The following is a 13,646-nucleotide window of genomic DNA, read 5'->3' as shown; positions in this document are numbered from 1 at the left end:
GCTCCTTCTGGATAGTGCAGAATCACAATCCGGAAACCACACTGATGTTGACAAAGAGCATCAATGGAGAAACAGCTTATCTGTCTTGTTTGGATTAAACTTCATCCTGTCCATCCCATCCAGAAAACGACAGCCTCCAGACACCAGGATAAGACATCAGTATAGACCCTTGGTCTCCAAAATTAGTAACTGGGTTGGAAGCAGACATTACCAAAAAATTGGCAGGCTCTATTATCCTGGAATGGACTTCCATCTTCTCTACCATATCTCAATTGAACAAACACTATTGGGATTATAACTGTCTGCAACCTGTCTACTCCCATTCCCATTCTCTGCTCTTCCATAGCCATCTGGCTGGCTGTTTCCCCATCCAACCAAAGTAGTCATCCAGTAGTTTGCTTGTTGGCATAGCCAAAGACAAGCAGGACCCCCAATATACTGCCTCAAGTCCCACCCAAGACAGCTGACTAGAGCTGCAATAATGGCTAAAGCCTCTTTCCTGGGCAATCTTACCTGGGGACAGTGATTTAGTGATGACACAACCTCTGAGACACAGATGTCACCAGATCCACCGACGTTGGACCTACATACTGGGAGACTATTTAAAGCCAGATTGCTCTACCTCTCTCTATCTAACTGTTGTGCTCCCCAGCCCATTGGGTTTCTCACCAAAATGCAACTTCCACAGCATCCAAATCACTTTGGATGTCACATCTTCTAGGACTATCACCTGGGCAGATAAGGTGGGAAGGAGTTTAATCCCTCTCCTACTGTGTTGGACCTGATGGGGCCAAATCTGGAATCCAATTTGCTGTCCTAACTCTCTTCCCCCTTGCAGGTCACTACCTTTAACAGCATCTTGATTATAAGAAACTCTCTCCTTTCATAAAGTTCTGTAATTTGCACAATGATTGATTGATTGATTATGTGCCATCAAGTTGTTGTTGACTCTTAGTGACCACATAGATAGATCTTCTCAGATGATCTCTACCCAACCTGGTCCTTTAGATCTTCCAATGATGCACAATGGTGCACCAAGGAGACAGCTATTGAGGATTAAATCTGAGCTATCAGACCACCACAAGATTTCACTGTCTCAGTTCTCCTCAGTCTATTGTCTTTCACAATGCCAGTGGCCACATCAATATAGGTGACCATGAATCTGCTGTTTCTCTCAGCTTCTGCAACTATCACCAAGACTGGTCCATTGGAGAAAGAAATGGATAGTAGAGAAAGATGGAGCTGGAGAAAGATGTTATTACCTATCTGTTTGTAGAAAATAATGGTGATATAAAGAAGCACTATTGATCTGAAGAAGCAGAACAAAAAAAGAAAAGGTTCTACCTGATATTGAAATAAATCCATCCTTCTCCAGCTCCCTTCACCATCTTTCCATTCCTTCCTCCAATCCAGCTGTTTATTCAGGCCCAACCTCATTACAAGGATTCAAACTGCAACTTCCAAACATGTACAAACTTTATATTCAAGAGAGTGCAAGTTACATTAGCTCCAAAGCTGTGCCTGGTTTTGTGGGGCATGCTACATTCCCAAAGTGTGTGTGTTGTGGGGGTCAGGGGGTGGAAATGAAGGGATGAACGTGTGCCTTAAGTTGTCCCATTCCCTAAAACACAAAGACGTCTTAAATGTCCTAAAATGCCCTTTATGCTCTTATATCTTGCAACAAAAATGGGTTTCCTGGAACCCTTCTTTTTGAGTTCATGCCTTTGAAAACTCTGTTTAGTGTTTCATGTTTAGGCATTATTTCAAGTGCCATTTGTATCATGAAATTTCCCTTTCTTTTTCTTCTTACCAGAAAGCTGCTACGAATTGGCTGAAATATAATAAAACCTGAACTATCACCCAGAGGTAGGATAGCAAATGTGAACCAAGGGGCAAGATATTGTGTATAACAGAGTATGTCTAATTCTTGTCTTTCCTATTATGCAGGCACAAATCTTCATTTGTTAAAACATACTTCACGAAGAACTGTGTTGCCTGTCTGTATATTCCATTCGTAGCATTTTCAATGCTTATTATAGGTTATAAAAAAAGAACAAAAATACTTTTGAAAGTGGACTTTTTTAGCTGTTTCATCTTGAATATTCCCAAAGAGAAGTCTTTTGAATGTTGCCATGACCTTAGGCTCAGATCCAAAAGTGCCCTTTTACTAGCTAAAACATTTTCCAATCGATTTTATACATTATAGGTTTTAGTCATGTAAAAGCTTTTATAGGCTGTCTTTTACAATAATCCTTGGACTGCCTAGAGTAAAACTAGAAAGCCATAAAACACAACAAAAGAACAATAAATAGCAGAAAATAAATAGTTAAAAACAACAACATTGCATACAATAACCCCAATAGAATTTTAATTCTGCTGAAGAACGATGAAGGGTTCTGGTGATTACAAGGACACATCCATGTGGGTTTTTTGGCAGTCATACAACTTGGTTTCCTAGATTTCTTTTCTTTTCTTTTCTTTTCTTTTCTTTTCTTTTCTTTTCTTTTCTTTTCTTTTCTTTTTCCTTTTCTTCCATTTCTTAGTCAAGCCTACTTTCCCTAATACTTCCTGGTAGCTTCCAAGGCAAATGCTATCCAGATGCTGTCTTGCATAGTTTTTTTTTTAAGATCAGCCAGAGATCTTTATGTGTTGACATCTGCTGTAGGTCTATATAAAATACAGATCATTACAGTAGAAGGCCTAATAGAGGTTCTGAGAGAATGAAGCCTGTAGATTCTTCATTTCCAATGTTTACCTCATGTCTAAATTACCAAGAAGGACCTACAGTACATCTCAAACCCATTAGCTTATTTTCACTTGGAGGCACGCATATCAGTTGAACCTGTATCTTCCTTGAGATGTCTCAGTCTGATCCTGTAGAGTGAGAAGTTCTTCACTACCTTCTTCAGATATGTAGGAAATCCAGACATTTTGTACCCCATGCCAGGAACTCCAGAGGGCTTACCTTCTTGGTGCTCTCCATCTAGAGATAACAATCACTGCCATCTCAAAGTGTCTAATTATTTCTAGAACCTTAACCCCAATTTACAATGAATTACAGTGGCACTTATTAACATCTCTTCATTGTGCCAAACCATACAGAGATTCCCTTCTTTTTAAGCAACCATTTCTTGCTCCCAGTAAGTTTTAGCAATGTGGTGGTGGTGGGGATGACACCAGAACGTACCTGGTTCGGGTTCCTCTTGAAGCCAAGCCATCCCCAATCTATCACATTTATCTTACAATCCCGACTCTCTTTCTCTTCTAATGAAGCCAACGGTGTTGCTCCAGGTTGCTTGTGTCACAAAAACTAAGCCTGCATAATATGTGAGCCACCTAGCCAATAACATTCAACCCAGCTCTTTAAAAAAAAAATGATACAAGTCAATTTTTGCAGTCCCTGCTTGCAAGCAAATGCAAGATATTTGTGAGAAGCAGGTGGGCTGTGTTTGGTATACTGGTGCACAGACGGTGTTCCTTGAACACATGGTATGCAATTGTGGTTGTAAGCCCTTGGCTGTGGAAGTTATTCCCCATGAGGCACTGCTATAGTTTACATCTCCAGAAATGTGACTGACAGTGCTAGTTTATATACACATGCCTTAAGGAGCTTACAACCTAACATTTGGCTGAGGAAAGGGAAATGGTGTGAGACTAAACAAGAAAACCATATTCATGAGAGAGAGAGAGAGAGAGAGAGAGAGAGAGAGAGAGAAGAAATCAAGGTTAAAAGATATTGCCAGTGTAAAACAGGACAGAAAAGACTCATTTAGCATTATGAAGGATTCTGAAGTCCTAAACATTGATAAGAAAGGGAAAGAGAGAACAGAAAGTAACACAGCTTTTACTTCTTGTCCCATACTTTCATATATAAACTATTCCTTCTGAGAAAGATATTTACATTTACTGTATTTTCCTTCAAGGCCTTGTTTCTAAAGGAATACTTGTTGGGCATTGGGATTAATTAGGTTACAAGGTACAATTACTGCTGCAATCACATTTTTATGCTGATGTATAGCTAGGATAACTTTTATGTGTTTTGATATTATTGATTTCAGTGTTGAGTTGATCAATAGTTTTATATTAGTAGGTTTTCATTAGTATTTTGATTACTCTTGCACATAGCTTTGAGCATTGTTGAAGAACTGGTTCATAGATGACCAAAATAATAACAACAATAAAAAAAATCAACTCAATAAAGATTAACAATATCTTTGTCAAGGCCAGTGGAAGTCATGAATCTCTAATTTAATATACAGTGCTAAAAATAAGTTGAGGATAACTCAGTATTTCTCTTCAACAAAGTGCTAAATAATATGAATCAGCAACCAGTTACCTTGGATCAAACTCGGAAAGATTTCAACTTTACGTTCCTATGTATGAAGCAAAGTCTATAAATGAGAACAAATGTTTTATTGAAAGCTGACATTGAAACTGTGAACATTCTAAAGGAAAAAATGCACGTTTCAAACAACTTTGCATTGATTGACATGTCTGCATTTAAGATTAATGCAATCTAAATATTTAAAAAATATAGCAGTCATCCGTTTTGTGCACGGATTTTCAATAAAGACAAAAATATGGAAGTTGCTCCATGCTGTCCTCACCAGTCTCCCTTAATGCTTATGTTCTCTTTTGGGCTGAAGTCAGTCACTAAGTTTCTTTTATGAGAATACTTATTTTTCAAATTCAGGGGAATTCCTGTAAATAGCAACAAATTGAGATTCTGGTACTTTGTAAGCTGCTGACTTCCTTTTCTTTATATTTTTTCCCAATGTTATTGTTTTTCTTCTCACTTTGTTTTGTTTTTAATAAAACAACAAGCTGAGTTGGGCCACGGGCCTCTTAGGCACCAAACTTTTTTTTTTTTTTTTAAAGATACTTTAGTCCTACTTTCTCACTGAAGGGAACCCTTGCCTTATCCCTTCTCCCAGTTCCTGGTCTGGTCAGTTCCTGGTTTTAAGTGCTTTTTGGAAGGTTAAAAGGTTAGGGGCCTGCGGAATCTCAAGGGGAAGAGAGTTCCATAGGTTAGGGGCTGCCTTGGAAAAGGCAAGTCTCCTAGGTCCTGTATTACCCTATCCAATCTGATCAGATGGGCAGGTACCTTCATATGTGTTGTGAGCCACCTATACTTTATTTAGCAGGTGGGTTACGAGTGATGAAAAATAAATAAAGCATAAGTCTGTTTGAAGCTTTCAGAATTAAAGCATGGCCAACAATTTACAAGGTAGGATTCCTGCAGAAGTCTTTTTGAAATCAAGAGATAGTAGAGCTCTTGCATACTTCCCATTCCTTTCCACAGGGCTTCTGTGGCATAACTGCTGGGGGCATTCTGCCAGAAAAAAATCTCGTAAGGGACCACACTTATCCTGACATTTAGCGTGTTGCCCAGTTCAGCTCTCAATTACTTGAATGCTGAAAATGGTAATAAACATGACATCATGCAGTGGTGAGAGGCAAATGAATTAAATGAGTGAATGAACTCCCTCCCTCCCTCCCTCCCTCCCTCCCTTCCTTCCTTCCTTCCTTCCTTCCTTCCTTCCTTCCTTCCTTCCTTCCTTCCTTCCTTCCTTCCTTCCTTCCTTCCTTCCTTCCACAGAAAATGACCAATCTTTAATGCGTTTTATTGCCATGTGAAATGCCATTTAGATTTTCTACCTTAGATTCAAAGTTGTCTAGGCAAGAATTTAACTTGGGTGGAAATAAAAGAATAAACAAATTGGGATACCAACAAGGGTGAGATGTATATAAAAGGATGTCTCTGACTGAATGACACATCAGAGAAATGTCAAGGCCAGAGCTTCTGTAAGAATGCAGAGGAATGAACTATAGGAACAATGTGCTATAACTAAGCAGGTCAACATTTTGACAGAAACGTTGACTGGGCATATCTGTCAAAGCAGTTGCTTTGAAGTGTGGGGTTCTGAGGCCTGGAATTAGCAAGGAAGGAAAGAAACAATATGGCCATTTTGTAAACACAGGCCAGGTGTGACCAGCTAGCATGAGCAATAGGTTTTAAGCAGTCCATTGCAACAAAAAGGTGGGAAGAAGAAACACAGGATTTAAACATTTAGACATACTTATATATAGAACCAAAAGTTGTTCTTTAACATGGGTAAGGTTGCTTATATCCACAGCAGAGTATCTTACTTACTGAAGCTGAGTCTTGACTTCCCATGGGATCACCAAGTTCCAGAGAAAATAATTATTCCAGGAGCCTGGAGGCAACCTCTGACAGCAAGAGAATGTATGCAGCTTTTTTTGAATAATTAAAGTAGCCACATTTTTTCCAGGTTCATGCCAATATGTGTTTCACTTTATTTTTTTTCAATTTTAATCATTAAAAAATATGTACTTAGGACACACATCCCAATCTTCCTGAGCACCTTCCAAGAATTTACACAGCCCAACTTGGATGAAGCAAGATAAAACCCCATGTCCATCACACTGAATTTCATGATGGAATCTCCCACATATGAGATTCAAGGAACTATTGCCTAGTGTTGAAAACAGCTGAATATGTAACTGTTCCCTCTTTCTCAGGACTACATCATGTAACTGATGGATTGGACTGTGATCCCTAAGAAATGTTGTGACAGTGCTAGGCAGAGATCCAGATTCAAACTGTACAAGGAGAAGGCGTTTACAATATTAGGAACATCTTAAATTGAACACATTATTCTCCAGGATTTCATGACTACAGAGAGCAGCCATGCAACTCAGCAAAAGATGCAGCTTAAGACAATGCCCTGTGACTGTGGACTCGCTGAAACAACAGAGCATGTGCTTCTCCAGTGCCTGTATTATAGAGACATTCATATTAGCCTCATCTGGCCATTACTGCGTAAATACCCAGAGCACACAGGACAATTCTACACCTCCCTGCTGCTTTCAGATACCAACCCTGCTACAACATACAATGTTGCCAGGTTCTGTGCAGCAGCACTCAAAATTCATTGCATGATGGCCTGTGCCATAAACGAGACTTAATAAGGACCCAGTTTGTCATATTAGAGTGCTCTGTAACTTGGTAGATATAATCTTCTCCATATTAACCTTTTATGCTCCCCTACACCCGTCGAATGCTCCTACCCCTTCTTTTAGATTCTTGTGTTTTATATATCCTTTCTGTTTTTAATTCATATCTCTCCTATATCTTCTAGCTTTTCATTTTTGTTTTTTTTTTAGATTTTTATTTTTACTCGGGTATATCATCTACGCTTTTTTAATGACTGTACCCCACCCTCCTTTTGCTGGTCTGTGACCATAATAAAGTTTTGATTTGATTTGATGCTGTTTTAAGTATTCCTTGCAGGTTTTAGGTGCATCGATGCACATTCAGTACCACATTTAGCTCTTTGAATCCAGGTCTCTGCAAAGCTCTATTAAGGGATGGCAAGTTCTGTTGTCTTTAAGGTGGCTTAAATTCCTTATTGATTTTACTGCAAAGGACTAACATGGATATCCCTCTGAAACCTGGCAATGGCTAAGGCTAATAGCGCCTGGGACTACGTTCATCATTTCAGTGCATGGCCAATTTATTGGGGAAATTGTTCTTTGGGTAAAGTTCCTGTTTAAAAGAACCAGCTAAATAATTTCAAGCAGAATGATTTTATAGAAGACCATTAAAATGCCCAGAGGTGAGTGAGTGGGGAATATTTTTTTTCTCCCCATCCCTAAATGAGACAATAAGTTCCAAGAGTGTTAATGTAGCTGCTCCTTAACAATCGTCCAGAAAAACTGCCTGCCTTTATTGAGAAATGCTGCTGCTGCTGTTGTTGCTCGAAGACACTGATTTCCTTTCATAAGGTTGCATACTAAAAGCAATGCCTCCATATCGGATAATCAGGCCTCCTATCAGGATCTTGCAGAGAATGAGATGCAGGCAAGAAGGGACTGGTCCTGTCATAGACTGTGGATATCAGCTGCTTTTTCATTATACGGTGTTGCAGTGAGTCCAGGTGCTTTGGTAAAGGTGTGAAGGCCTAGTGTTTACTTGGGAGTATACAACTAACACTTATCAAAGAGCCACAATGTGTGCCTTCATAAGATTTCACAGGCATTTGCACATTTGCATTAGATTATTTTCATTGTGAATAGGATATTCTTGAAAGCCGAGTTGATAGAACTTGGTGCTCGAGGCAGCTGAAAACGACAAAATATATAAAAGCTTGCACAATTGTTCAATATTCAGAGAAGAAGTTTCTGATTTTTATGGTTGTGTTTTATTTAATGTGCTCCATTTTTGCACAGTCCTTTGTATAATATAAAGGGGGTTTAATACACAAACTGTCACGGGAGATGCAGGCAAGAAATGGATTTTCCAAACGTGTACCATGGAAGCTTTAGAAAAGAAAGTAAAGAACAAATCATCAAACTGGGCAACTTTGGGGCCTGAGTTAATTTTATATAAACGTTGGTGTCAGTGTGAAGTCAAGGAGAAGTTGCTCTGTGTGCAGAGGCAACTAATGGCAAAATGTGTAGTGCCAGAGGCAATCGGCCTCTAATTCTGTGGAACAGTTCTTAAAATGCAGGAAAATAAAAGAATGCACTGGAAAGCTTGAAAAAGTACAGTCTTTTTAGCAGATTGTTAGGCCTGAGTGAAGCAGTTAATCTGGCATCAACAAGGTATTGTGCCCAGTGGTGATGTCTCAGATTGTATTGCTTAGGTGCAAGGCAGAAGGCACTGAAGTTCTTTCAACCGAAGCATGACTCAGTACTAGAAAAATAAGCCAGAATAGATTTCTACACATTGCTGCATATCAGAAAAGGCATATTCTGGCTAATGAAACTGTTGGGGGAAGCCCTACAGTCAACCCAAGGCATTAGAAGCACTCCACTTTTAGAAGTAGGAGAGAGCATTGGTTTGTGGACCTGCTCCAAAGGGACAATCTGATTCAACTGAATCACCCTATCACTCACAACAAAGCACCTTATGTGGGTCAGTGGGTAGATTGTCCTTCATTCTACTACGCAGGAACTATTAATGTGTTTGGTTCCACAGAACGAATGCATTTGGTCCCACTAAGTATCAATGCTGATATGGATTACTTAGAACAGTATTTTCCCAGTTTTCATCTCCAAAAGTCTCCCCCAATGAGATATATTAATGACAGCATGATTATCTATACCCATAGGTAGATTAGGTTAAGAAATTATGAGTCTAGACTAGTCTGAACTTCAGGTTCACATTCTAGATACTGCTATACAATTAACCAGCAGATGTTTGATCTTCTTATAATGGAGACCTTCTGCTTCCTACTCATATCTACATTTCTCTAGTTTCTATCAGCTCATCCAGCTGATCACCAAAAATGATCAACTGCAACACCAGACTCCAAAATAAAGTGATAGAACACCATTTGTTGTTCTATGTAACTCAATCAAGTATTGCTGACAACTTCCTACAATGTGGAGTCATATGCTAATATCAGATTTTTTTTTTTTTCTGGTTCTGTCTATCCAAGCTGCTAATTCAATCTTTCCGGGCAAAATAAATACAAGGGAGGATTATTTTTATTATGGATGGTCACATAGTCAGACAGATGTTTAGACTGGATTTGGCATTTTTATCCACCTATCAAGTCCTTCCCAAGGACCTGGGATAGGCAGATGTGGTTGTTTGATGGTGTTACAGGTATCGTCGCAGGACATAAGCTGTTCCAAGTAAAGTTGCCTTTTGCAATTGACTGATGGTGATTTTATCAATGCCGATGGTCTTCCAGTAGTGCTCCAGATGTTTTCGGATTGCACCTAATGTGCCTATTACTATTGGTACTATCTTTGTTTTCTTTTGCTACAGTTGTTCTATTTCTATTTGCAGGTGATTTTATATTTTGTGATTTCCTCCAGTTCTTTCTCTTCTATTCTGCTGTCTCCAGGTATTGCAATGTCCACTATCCAGACCTTTTTGTCTTTTTTATCAACAATTGTTAAGTCTGGGATGTTGCGTGGCAGGTGCTTGTCTGTCTGAATTCTAAAGTCCCAGAGCATATTAGCTTTATTATTAGTAGTAGTAGTAGTAATAATAATAATTATTACTACTACTACTAATTATTATTATTAATTAATGAATCCTAGGAAATTTTATACTTCTAGCCTAGTACTTAGTCATATGTCCTTGTTTATCTCTTTATCCTGACTGTTTTATAGTCATGCATCCTGGTTTATCCTTGGATTCTGTTCAGCTTTCAGGCCTTCCTCTTATCTCCCAAAGTCTACCAAAGTTTAAGCTATAATAATTGTTGAGTTCCCTCTCTGTCTTTCTCAAAAGAAGCAAATAGTCTCTTGCAACCAGTAGAGAGACAGTCAAAGATTAAAGCTTTTGAATCATTCTGTCCAAGCCAATATTTTAAGACAAATTTAGAGTCCCATGTTCTTGCAGAACAGAACATTTCCAGCATTTCAGTCAGAATTTACAGCATGATTGGCAAGAGAGATCTCTTAATGCCAGAGTAGAAAGCAATATGCTTCAGATAAGGTGCTAATATTATTCATAATTAAAGGAACATGAAAAGGTAGGGAATCTCCACTTGTTAACTGTGGCTAAAAATTAAGTAACCAGGACAAAAACAACAGACAAACCCAGTAGCTACAGGACAAGAAATAAAGCACAACTCTTTCCAATTCATATGAAGCCCTGGGTTTGGTTTCCCTTAACAGCTTTCTTATTGCTATGTTTTATTCACAAAGCAATTAGGTTAACCATGGAAATAAATTAAACTACACACGTTAATGATGGAAAAAGTAACCTTTGTCCACAGCTCAACAGGTGATGGATACCTTAAGAAATTAGTCTTTTTCCACCTGATTTTAATTCTAAATGGTGCCCAGAATACCAAATCCATTATTGGTGTTCTTGCAGCCTTTTAGCAACAAAACAAATTGCAGAGTTTCAGAGGTTTGTCTTTTTCCATAGGGATCCTCCAACCTTCCTTACTTCGGGAATAAAAGTTGCTATTATTTGCTAAGTTTTATCCTGATTCAGACAGATGAGAGGAGCAGCTCTAGGCTTATTCACACATACAGCTTGATTGAGGCAGGAAGAGCCATCCAGGGAAGACACTAGCCTATCCTATCACCCCTATTGGACTTCATCCTTCTGTCCAAAATGTAGACTGCAGATTTAGAAGGTGTACATCCTTGATTGCTACACAAACGTTGTTAGAGAAATAGTTGGCTACCATGTCTAGATACATCACTGCAAGGCAGAATAGATTCACTTATTAGAAGTGGTAGATGCAGAATAAAATAAGGGAGAAGGTGTTCCATTGAGGCATTATTTCCCTCTTTCTCAATGGTTGGTCTGGCTTAATTAAGTACGATTTTTTATTTGCATGGCAGTAGACAAAATGTTGGGGTCTGCTGTGAATGCATGATCTAAAACTCTTCTCTTATGCTTTGAAGAAGACTCTTCTGGTGCCAACAATCCAAGCTGCTTCTGTAGGAAACACCAGCTAAATGGAAAATATAATTTACAAACATACCCCTGGCAATATGAACATTGGGCTACGAACTGAGTGATGAGAAATATGTTATAATGCGGAGGAGGAGGAGGAGGAGGAGGAGGAGGAGGAGGAGGAGGAGGAGGAGGAGGAGGAGGAAGAGGAGGAGGAGGAGGAGGAGAAGAAAAAAAAAGAAGAGGAAAAGGAGAAGAAATATTTAATGACGAGTTGATATACTATTGTCAGGCTCTTCGGCATTCCCTCAAACTGAAACTGATCCTTTTCCAGATGTTTTTTTCACAAAGCAAGATTACTGACAAGAAAGGGAAGTTCTAGCACCTGAATTCCAGCAACTGAACTATTTCCCATCTACAACTAATGTATCCCAAAGAGAGGATAATTGTTTACTTTCATTGCCATCCTGTCAACTGGCAGTGATGAGAGTTTGCAGCTGGTTATTTATGGCTATTACATCTATTTTGTTCATAATATCAGAGGAAATGCACTGCACAAATTTCTGTACAAGATCCAGATAGGCATTCTAGGCATAAGAAAATCTCTGAGCACAAAGCAGCAAAGAATTATCCTATATCCAAAACGGATCACACCCATCCTGCTTCACAGTGCAAGAAAAGTGCTAACAATAGCTGAGGAATGAGTAGAAACAATAAAAATTCACAACAACTCTTTATGTGAATGGTTCTCAGGAAAATGCTATCTTTTCTTTGGCAAACAAAATAAGAAGTAGCTTTAAAGGAACTATATCCTTAAAAATAGGATCATAAAGTTCAAAGGAGCCATTTAAGCTGTCAGACCCAAACTCAGAATTATTCAGAGCTGTTCCAGAGAGCAAGACAAGAAATAATGGGTTTAAATTACAAGGAAATAAATGTTGCTTGGCCATCAAGAAAAAATTCCCATTGGTAAGAGCGGTTGGGAGGTGGCGGGCTATCCTTCACTGGAAGATGCCAACAAAGGCTGCATGGTCCTCTGTCATGGGTGCTGTAGTCTATTCCTGTATCTGGCTTGGGGTTGAACTAGAGGATCTTCACAGCCTTTCTTGGGGAAACATCCCAAGTGAATCAGTCAAGAAGGTAGACAGAATTAACGAGGAATACCTTGAAAACATGAAAAAAGAACAATGAAAGGAAAAGTACACTTGGAGTAGAATCAGGACCAGAACATAAATATTTCCAGTATACATGTATACATAAGCAATTAACTAATTTTCATGTAATTAATAAAGAATAACCAAGCAAGGTTACATCATAAATATGCACACATTCATTCTCTGAGAAGATTCCCTACACCTGCATAGTGCATAAACATTTTTACCTTGAGTGCAAATAAGAACTGGTTTTGAGCAGCTGGAGACTAAGGTGGTTGTACGAACTCATCAGATCAGATCAAATCAAGTAACTTTATTGCAGCCATAAGGCCAGAACACAATATAAAACCTAAAAAGTAAGTGAATATAAATATGCATATATATCAATTGACAAGTATGTATAGATATAAGATATATAAGAAGAAATAAGAATGAAATATAGAATATGAAAGTACAGGGATAAAAGTACAATAATAATAGAATAAAATAATATAAAATACCAGTGAAGTCAGTCATCAGATCAGCTATCATCTACCACCATATTTTGCATAATCCGTTTGCTTCACAGTTTTCCCTTTATTAATCCCACCCCTTCCAATTCTTACATTCTGTGATTCTGTTAAATTCCTAGAGCAGTTGCTCAGAATTTTATTTCTCAGTGTGAGTAAAAGGAACCATTAGTGACCTTGCCTGTTTTAGATACTTACTTCAGCATATCATAACCAGGGCATTCTGTGTCTCCAAACCTGAGTCCTATGACAGGCTGCCAAGACCACTTTTCTTGTATTTTCAGGAATAATACATTTCTAGCATTCCTGCGATTTGTAGCAAGTAATCAACATAACCTTTAACTCAAAAAGATTCAGTTTTAATAGTTGTATTTATAGTGTGGAGGCCTTGGTGCTCTCTGAGCCTGGTTGTTTGTTTGCAGACATTTCATGACCCAACTAGGTAACATCATCAGTGCTGATGAGTGTGGGGTTTGCTCTCTATTTATACACAGTAGCTTGCCCTGCCAGTGTTGGTGGGGGTGTGGTTTCTCCTTGGTAGTTCCTTGACTAGGGTATTGTTTTCTGCTTGTTTTTTTGACTGGT

This window comes from Python bivittatus, unplaced genomic scaffold (genome assembly GCF_059951505.1).
Source record: "Python bivittatus isolate LINGU-HERP-01145 unplaced genomic scaffold, Pbiv_v1 ctg000210_np1212, whole genome shotgun sequence".
Classification (NCBI taxonomy): Eukaryota; Metazoa; Chordata; class Lepidosauria; order Squamata; family Pythonidae; genus Python; species Python bivittatus.
Note: the sequence above shows the minus strand (reverse complement) of the source record.